The 6,775-nt window shown below is 62.6% G+C and overlaps 1 non-coding gene across 1 annotated transcript; it reads left to right on the top strand.

Moving 5' to 3' along the window:
• Positions 1 to 2,882: 2,882 nt before the first annotated feature.
• Positions 2,883 to 3,001, top strand: LOC131860586 (5S ribosomal RNA). Its single transcript, XR_009359680.1, has one exon. It is a non-coding gene; the product is annotated as a 5S ribosomal RNA (ribosomal RNA).
• The last annotated feature ends 3,774 nt before the right edge of the window (positions 3,002 to 6,775 follow it).

Below are 6,775 nucleotides of genomic sequence, written 5' to 3'. Positions count from 1 at the left end.
CACCTCCCCTATATAAGCTATTTGTCTGATTCTCATACATGCGTAGACTGCAGCAATGATTAGGACATCCACCCCAACTTTTGACTTCTTAAACAAGACAGGGTCTTTGAAGTTGGTGCAGTGCACACAACCAGGGGAGTCGACCCATCAAACGCAACACCTCCCCTATATAAAGCTATTTGTCCGATTCTCATACGTGTAGTCTGCAGCAGCGATTAGGACATCGACCCCAACTTCCGAATTCGTTTGCATTGACCGCACCAAAGGTGCACGCCTTGGTGTGCACCCTGGAGTGCACTTTGGTGCTCACCTCGGTGCACACTTTGGTGTGCACCTCGGTGTGCACCAAAGGTGCGCACCTTGGAGCGCACCAAAGGTGTACACTTTGGAGCGCACCACATAGGGTCTTTGAGAGGTTGGCGCAGTGCGCACACCAAGGTGGGTGTTGAGGTGCGTGCCGAGGTGGGTGGGTGCTAGGGTGCGCTCCATGGTGGGTGCCAGGGTGGGTGCGTGCTAGGGTGGATTCCAAAGAGGGTCATAGGGTGGGTGCCAAGGTGGGTTGGTGATATAGTGGGTTCAAAGGTGGGTACTAGGGTGGGTTCCAAGGTGGGTCACAAGTTGGGTGCCAGGATGCGTGGGTGTTAGGTTGGGTGCCAAGGTGGGCTCCTGCGTGGGTGGGTGCTAGGGTGGGTTTCAAGGTGGACGCGAGGGCGGGTGCCAAGGTGGGTAACAAGTTGGGTGTTAGGATGGGTGAGTGCTAGAGTGGGTGCCAAGGTGGGTGGGTGCTAAGGTGGATGCCAAGGTGGTTCACAGGGTGGGTGGGTTCTAGGGTGAGTTCCAAGGTGGGTCACAGGTTCAGTGCTAGGGTGGGTGTCAAGGCGGGTGTCGAGGTGCCTGGGTGCTAGGGTGTGGATGCCAATGTGGGTCATAGGGTGGGTACTAGGGTGGGCTGCAATGTGGGTGCCAAGGTGGGTAACATGCTCGGTGGGTTCTAAATTGGGTGCCAGGGTGGGTGTGCACCCACCTTGCCCGAGGTGGGTGCCAAGGTGCCAGTGTGGGTGGGTGCTAAGGTGGATGCCAAGGTGGGTGAGAAGGTGGGTGATAGGTTGAGTGGTAGGATGGGTGGGTGCCAAGATGGGTCACAGGGTGGGTGCAAGGGTGGGTAGGTGCTAGGGTTGGTGTCAGGGTGGGTGGGTGCTAGGTTGGGTTCCAAGGTGGGTGCGAGGGTGAGTGTCAAGGTGGGTCACAGGTTAGGTGCTAGGATGGGTGAGTGCTAGGGTGCAAAGGTGCCAGGGTGGGTGCTAGGATGGGTCGATGCTAGGGTGAGTGGCAAGGTGGGTCCACAAGTGTCAAGGTGGGTGCCGAGGTGGGTGCCAAGTCGGCGACTGCTATGGTGGATGCCAAGGTGGGTCACGGGGTGGGTGCCAAGTTGCTAGGTTGGGTTCCAAGGTGGGTGCCAACGTGGGTGCTAGGGTGCGTGGGTTAAAGGGTGTGTCACAACGTGGGTGCCAGGATGGGTGCGCACCCACACTGGCCAAGACGGGTGCGGGTGCAAGGTTGGGTTCCAAGCCCGGTCACAGGCTGGGTGCTAGGATGGGTGGGTGCCAAGGTGGGCACCAGGGTGGGTGCACCCACCCTGGCCAAGGTGGGTCACGGGGTGGGTCCTAGGGTGGGTAACGGGGTGGGTACTAAGGTGCGTGCCAAGGTGGGTCATAGGGTGGGTGCCAAGGTGGGCACCAGGGTGGGTGTGCACCAACCCTAGCCAGGGTAGGTCACGGGGTGGTTGTCGGGGTGGGCGTCAAGGAGCCAAGGTGGGTGGCAAGTAGCCAAGTTGCAGGCCAAGGTGGGTGTCGGGGTGGGTGCCAAGGATCCAAGGTGGGTGCCAAGGAACCAAGGTGGGTGTCTGGGTGGGTGCCGAGGTGGGAGCCAGGGTGGGTCCCAAGGTGAGTGCAAAGGTGGGTGCCAGGGTCAAGGTGAGTGCCAATGTGGGTTCCAAGGTGCCAGGGTCAGGGTGAGTGCCAATGTGGGTTCAAAGGTGCTAAGTTGGGTGCGAGGTTGGGTGCGAGGGTGGGTGGGTGCCAAGGTGTGCTAGGTGGAAGCCCGGGTGGGTCGGCATCCCATGGGTGTCGAGTTGGGTGCCTGATGGGTGCTTCTTGTCAAGTTTTAGTCGTCGGGACTCATTTCGAGCCTTAGAGGTCGTTTCTTGTCCGGTTGCCCTGTCTTCGACCTGGGAACCCAATTTTGGTCCTCGGGTCCCATTTTTTTTTGTCTCGCATCCCACTTTTGGCCTGTGGCCTTTTCGGGGTCGATTCTCGTTTTGGGCATCAGAGCATGTTTCTTCTCCTAAAACCCAATATTTGTTTATTAAGTCTCGGAACACATTTTTGTTCTCGTGGACCCATCATGGGTCTTGGAACGCATTTGTGGTCCTTGGGTCCCATTTTGCATCCCGAAACTTGTGTTTTGGTGCTTGATCCCTATTTTGGGTGCCCACCTTGCACCAAGTGCGCACCCGGGGCAAACCGAGCGCCTTGGTGCACCGGGGCAAGATCGAGCGTGCACCCGAGGCGCCCCGAACATGCACCAAGGTGCACTCGGCCCACATGTGAGCGCAGGTCGTTGCGCCCGAGGTGGTGTGTGGGCACCGCGTTGCAGACGGGACACTGCACGCACACGACGCCCCCTCCAGGTGCACGCACGTAGGCCGGGCCGGGTGCACACCCGACGCCCTAGCAAGGTGCGCGCACCCGGGCAGGGCTCACACTTGGCGAACGGGGCGCACTTCGCGAGGGAGGGTGTGCACCTCGACGGGGGTGGGTGGCCGGGGTGGATTCACACGTGGGTCGCGGTTTGCTAAGTACACACTGCGACAAGCTCATAACGGGTGCGATCATACCAGCGTTAGTGCACCGGATCCCATCAGAACTCCGCAGTTAAGCGCGCTTGGGCCGGAGTAGTACTGGGATGGGTGACCTCCCGGGAAGTCCCGGTGTTGCACCCTTTTTTAGTTTTTCGCCGGGCGTCGCAATGCTATTTGAATAAACCTTTTGCCCGTTTGCGTTCTCGTCGGGGCCGGGCCGGGCCGGGGTGCGCTGCCCGCACTACCGCGCGCGCGGGGGCGACACCGAGCGCGCACCCGAGGCGCCCCGAGCACACAGGCCACGGTGCAACCCGGGCGTTGTGCGCGCACCCCGGTGCGCCCGAGGTGCTGCGCGCGCACCCAGGTGAAATCGGTGTGCACCTCGGCCAGTGCGCGCTCGGTCGAGTCGCGCACGTTGGCCAAGGTGCACGGTGATGTTTCTTACTCTAAGGTTCCGCACCAGACGCCCGGGACAGGTGAGCGAAGCTGGGCGGGGCCGGGTGCGCGGCCGGGGCAGGTGCACGCAGCTGGAGAGAGCTTTGGAGCACACTTCGGAGCGCACCAATGATGCGCTCCATTCAAAAGTTTCCTGAAAAGGCAAAAAAAGTTGAGATTATAGAATTTCCCACTTGAGAGATTGTAAAAAAAAAAAATTTAAAATGAAGGAAACGCGGGTGCCAAGGTGTGCGCGCCCGGGTGCGCAGCCCAGCCAAGGTGTGCGCACCAAGGCGCCCACCCTGGCGAAGGTGCACGCAAGGTGCGCACCCGAGGCAAACCGGACAATTAACCCAACTTTCGACTTCGCGCGCACCTGCGCACCTTGGAGCGCACTTCGGAGCGCTCCTTGGTGCGCACCAATCTTGGGCACCTCGGAGTGCACCATGGCGCCCACCAAGGTGCGCACCCGGGGCAAACCGAGCTCCGACTTCGTGCGCACCTTGGAGCGCACGAAAGGTGCGCACCATGGCGCCCACCAAGGTGCGCAGCCCAGCCAAGGCGTGCGCATCAAGGTGCGCACCCTGGCGAAGGTGCGCACCCGGGGCAAACCGAGCTCCGACTTCGTGCGCACCTTGGAGCGCACAAAAGGTGCGCAACCCAGCCAAGGTGTGCGCACCCCGGGCAAACCGAGCTCCGAATCGTGCGCACCAGAGGTGCACGCCATCGTGCGCACCTTGGAGCACACTTCGGAGCCCTCCTTGGTGCGCACCGATGTTGCGCACCTCGGAGCGCACCTGGGGAAAACAATGCAATTAACCCGACTTTCGACTTCGTGGGCACCTCGGAGCGCTCTCGGGTTCGCACCTCGGAGCACACCGAGGTGCGCACCTTTGATGCGCTGCCTTCACCAATTTCCAGAAAAGGCAAGAAAACATTGAGAAGGTGTGCGCACCGAGGTGCCCACCCTGGCGAAGGTGCACGCGAGGTGCGCACCCGGGGCAAACCGGGCTCCGACTTCGTGCACGCCGCACCTTGGAGCACACTTCGGAGCGCTCCTTGGTGCGCACCAGGGCGCGCAACCCAGCCGAGGTGCCCACCCCGGCGAAGGTGCACGCGAGGTGCGCACCCGGGGCAAACCGGGCTCCGACTTCGTGCACGCCATGGTGCCCACCGCGGCGAAGGTGCACGCGAGGTGCGCACCCGGGGCAAACCGGGCTCCGACTTCGTGCACGCCGCACCTTGGAGCACACTTCGGAGCGCTCCTTGGTGCGCACCATGGTGCCCACCAGGGCGCGCAACCCCGCCGAAGGTGCACGCGAGGTGCGCACCCGGGGCAAACCGGGCTCCGACTTCGTGCACGCCGCACCTTGGAGCACACTTCGGAGCGCTCCTTGGTGCGCACCATGGTGCCCACCAGGGCGCGCAACCCCGCCGAAGGTGCACGCGAGGTGCGCACCCGGGGCAAACCGGGCTCCGACTTCGTGCACGCCATGGTGCGCACCGCGGCGAAGGTGCGCACCCGGGGCAAACCGGGCTCCGACTTCGTGCACGCCGCACCTTGGAGCACACTTCGGAGCGCTCCTTGGTGCGCACCAGGGCGCGCAACCCAGCCGAGGTGCCCACCCCGGCGAAGGTGCACGCGAGGTGCGTACCCGGGGCAAACCGGGCTCCGACTTCGTGCACGCTGCACCTTGGAGCACACTTCGGAGCGCTCCTTGGTGCGCACCATGGTACCCACCAGGCCGCGCAACCCAGCCAAGGTGTGCGCACCAAGGTGCACGCGAGGTGCGCACCCGGGGCAAACCGGGGTCCGACTTCGTGCACGCCGCACCTTGGAGCACACATCGGGGCGCTCCCGGGTTCGCACCGGCGTTGCGCACCGTGGTGGGCACCTCGGAGCACACCAAGGTGGGCAGCGAGGTGCGCACCTTTGATGCGATGCCTTCACTAATTTCCATAAAAGGCAAAAAAAAAACGAGATTTTAAAATTTCCGTTTTGAAAGATAGTGAGAAAAAGGGAATGCTGGTGCCATCTTGAGCCCGCCCTGGTGCGCAGCCCAGCCAAGGTGTGCGCACCAAGGTGCCCACCCTGGCGAAGGTGCGCGCCCGGGCAATTAACCCAACTTCCAACTTCGCGCGCGCCAGGGTGGGAGCGCACCCAACAACCGGGCCTGGGAAGAGCCAATGCGAGAAACCCCACCAAACGCTCTGACAAAAAAAGAGGGGGCGCTCCCGGGTTCGCACCGGCGTTGCACACCGTGGTGGGCACCTCGGAGCACACCAAGGTGGGCAGCGAGGTGCGCACCTTTGATGCGATGCCTTCACTAATTTCCAGAAAAAGGCAAAAAAAAATGAGATTTTAAAATTTCCGTTTTGAAAGATAGTGAAAAAAAAGGAACGCGGGTGCCATCTTGAGCCCGCCCTGGTGCGCAGCCCAGGCAAGGCATGCGCACCAAGGTGCCCACCCGAGGTGCACACCCGGGGCAAACCGGGCTCCGACTTCGTGCAGGCCGCACCTTGGAGCACACTTCGGAGCGCTCCTTGGTGCGCACCATGGTGCCCACCAGGGCGCGCAACCCAGCCAAGGTCTGCACACCAAGGTGCCCACCCCGGCGAAGGTGCACGCGAGGTGCGCACCCGGGGTAAACCGGGCTCCGACTTCGTGCACGCCATGGTGCCCACCGCGGCGAAGGTGCACGCGAGGTGCGCACCCGGGGCAAACCGGGCTCCGACTTCGTGCACGCCGCACCTTGGAGCACACTTCGGAGCGCTCCTTGGTGCGCACCATGGTGCCCACCAGGGCGCGCAACCCAGCCAAGGTGTGCGCACCAAGGTGCACGCGAGGTGCGCACCCGGGGCAAACCGGGGTCCGACTTCGTGCACGCCGCACCTTGGAGCACACATCGGAGCGCTCCCAGGTTCGCACCAGCGTTGCGCACCTTTGATGCGCTGCCTTCACTAATTTCCAGAAAAGGCAAAAAAAAACGAGATTTTAAAATTTCCGTTCTGAAAGATAGTGAAAAAAACGGAACGCGGGTGCCATCTTGAGCCCTTCCTGGTGCGCAGCCCAGGCAAGTTGTGCGCACCAAGGTGCCCACCCTGGCGGAGGTGCGCGCCCGGGGCAATCCGGGCTCCGACTTCGTGCACTGCATGGTGCCCACCAAGGCGCGCAACCCAGCCAAGGTGCCCACCGCAGCGAAGGTGCACGCGAGGTGCGCACCCGAGGTGCACACCCGGGGCAAACCGGGCTCCGACTTCGTGCACGCCGCACCTTGGAGCACACTTCAGAGCGCTCCTTGGTGCGCACCAGGGCGCGCAACCCAACCAAGGTCTGCACACCAAGGTGCTCACCCCGGCGAAGGTGCACGCGAGGTGCGCACCCGGGGCAAACCGGGCTCGGACTTCGTGCACGCCGCACCTTGGAGCACACATCGGAGCGCTCCCGGGTTCGCACCAGCATTGCGCACCTTTGATGCG

Source organism: Cryptomeria japonica, unplaced genomic scaffold, assembly GCF_030272615.1.
Source record: "Cryptomeria japonica unplaced genomic scaffold, Sugi_1.0 HiC_scaffold_15, whole genome shotgun sequence".
Classification (NCBI taxonomy): domain Eukaryota; kingdom Viridiplantae; phylum Streptophyta; class Pinopsida; order Cupressales; family Cupressaceae; genus Cryptomeria; species Cryptomeria japonica.
This window is presented reverse-complemented; position numbering and strand designations above follow the sequence as displayed.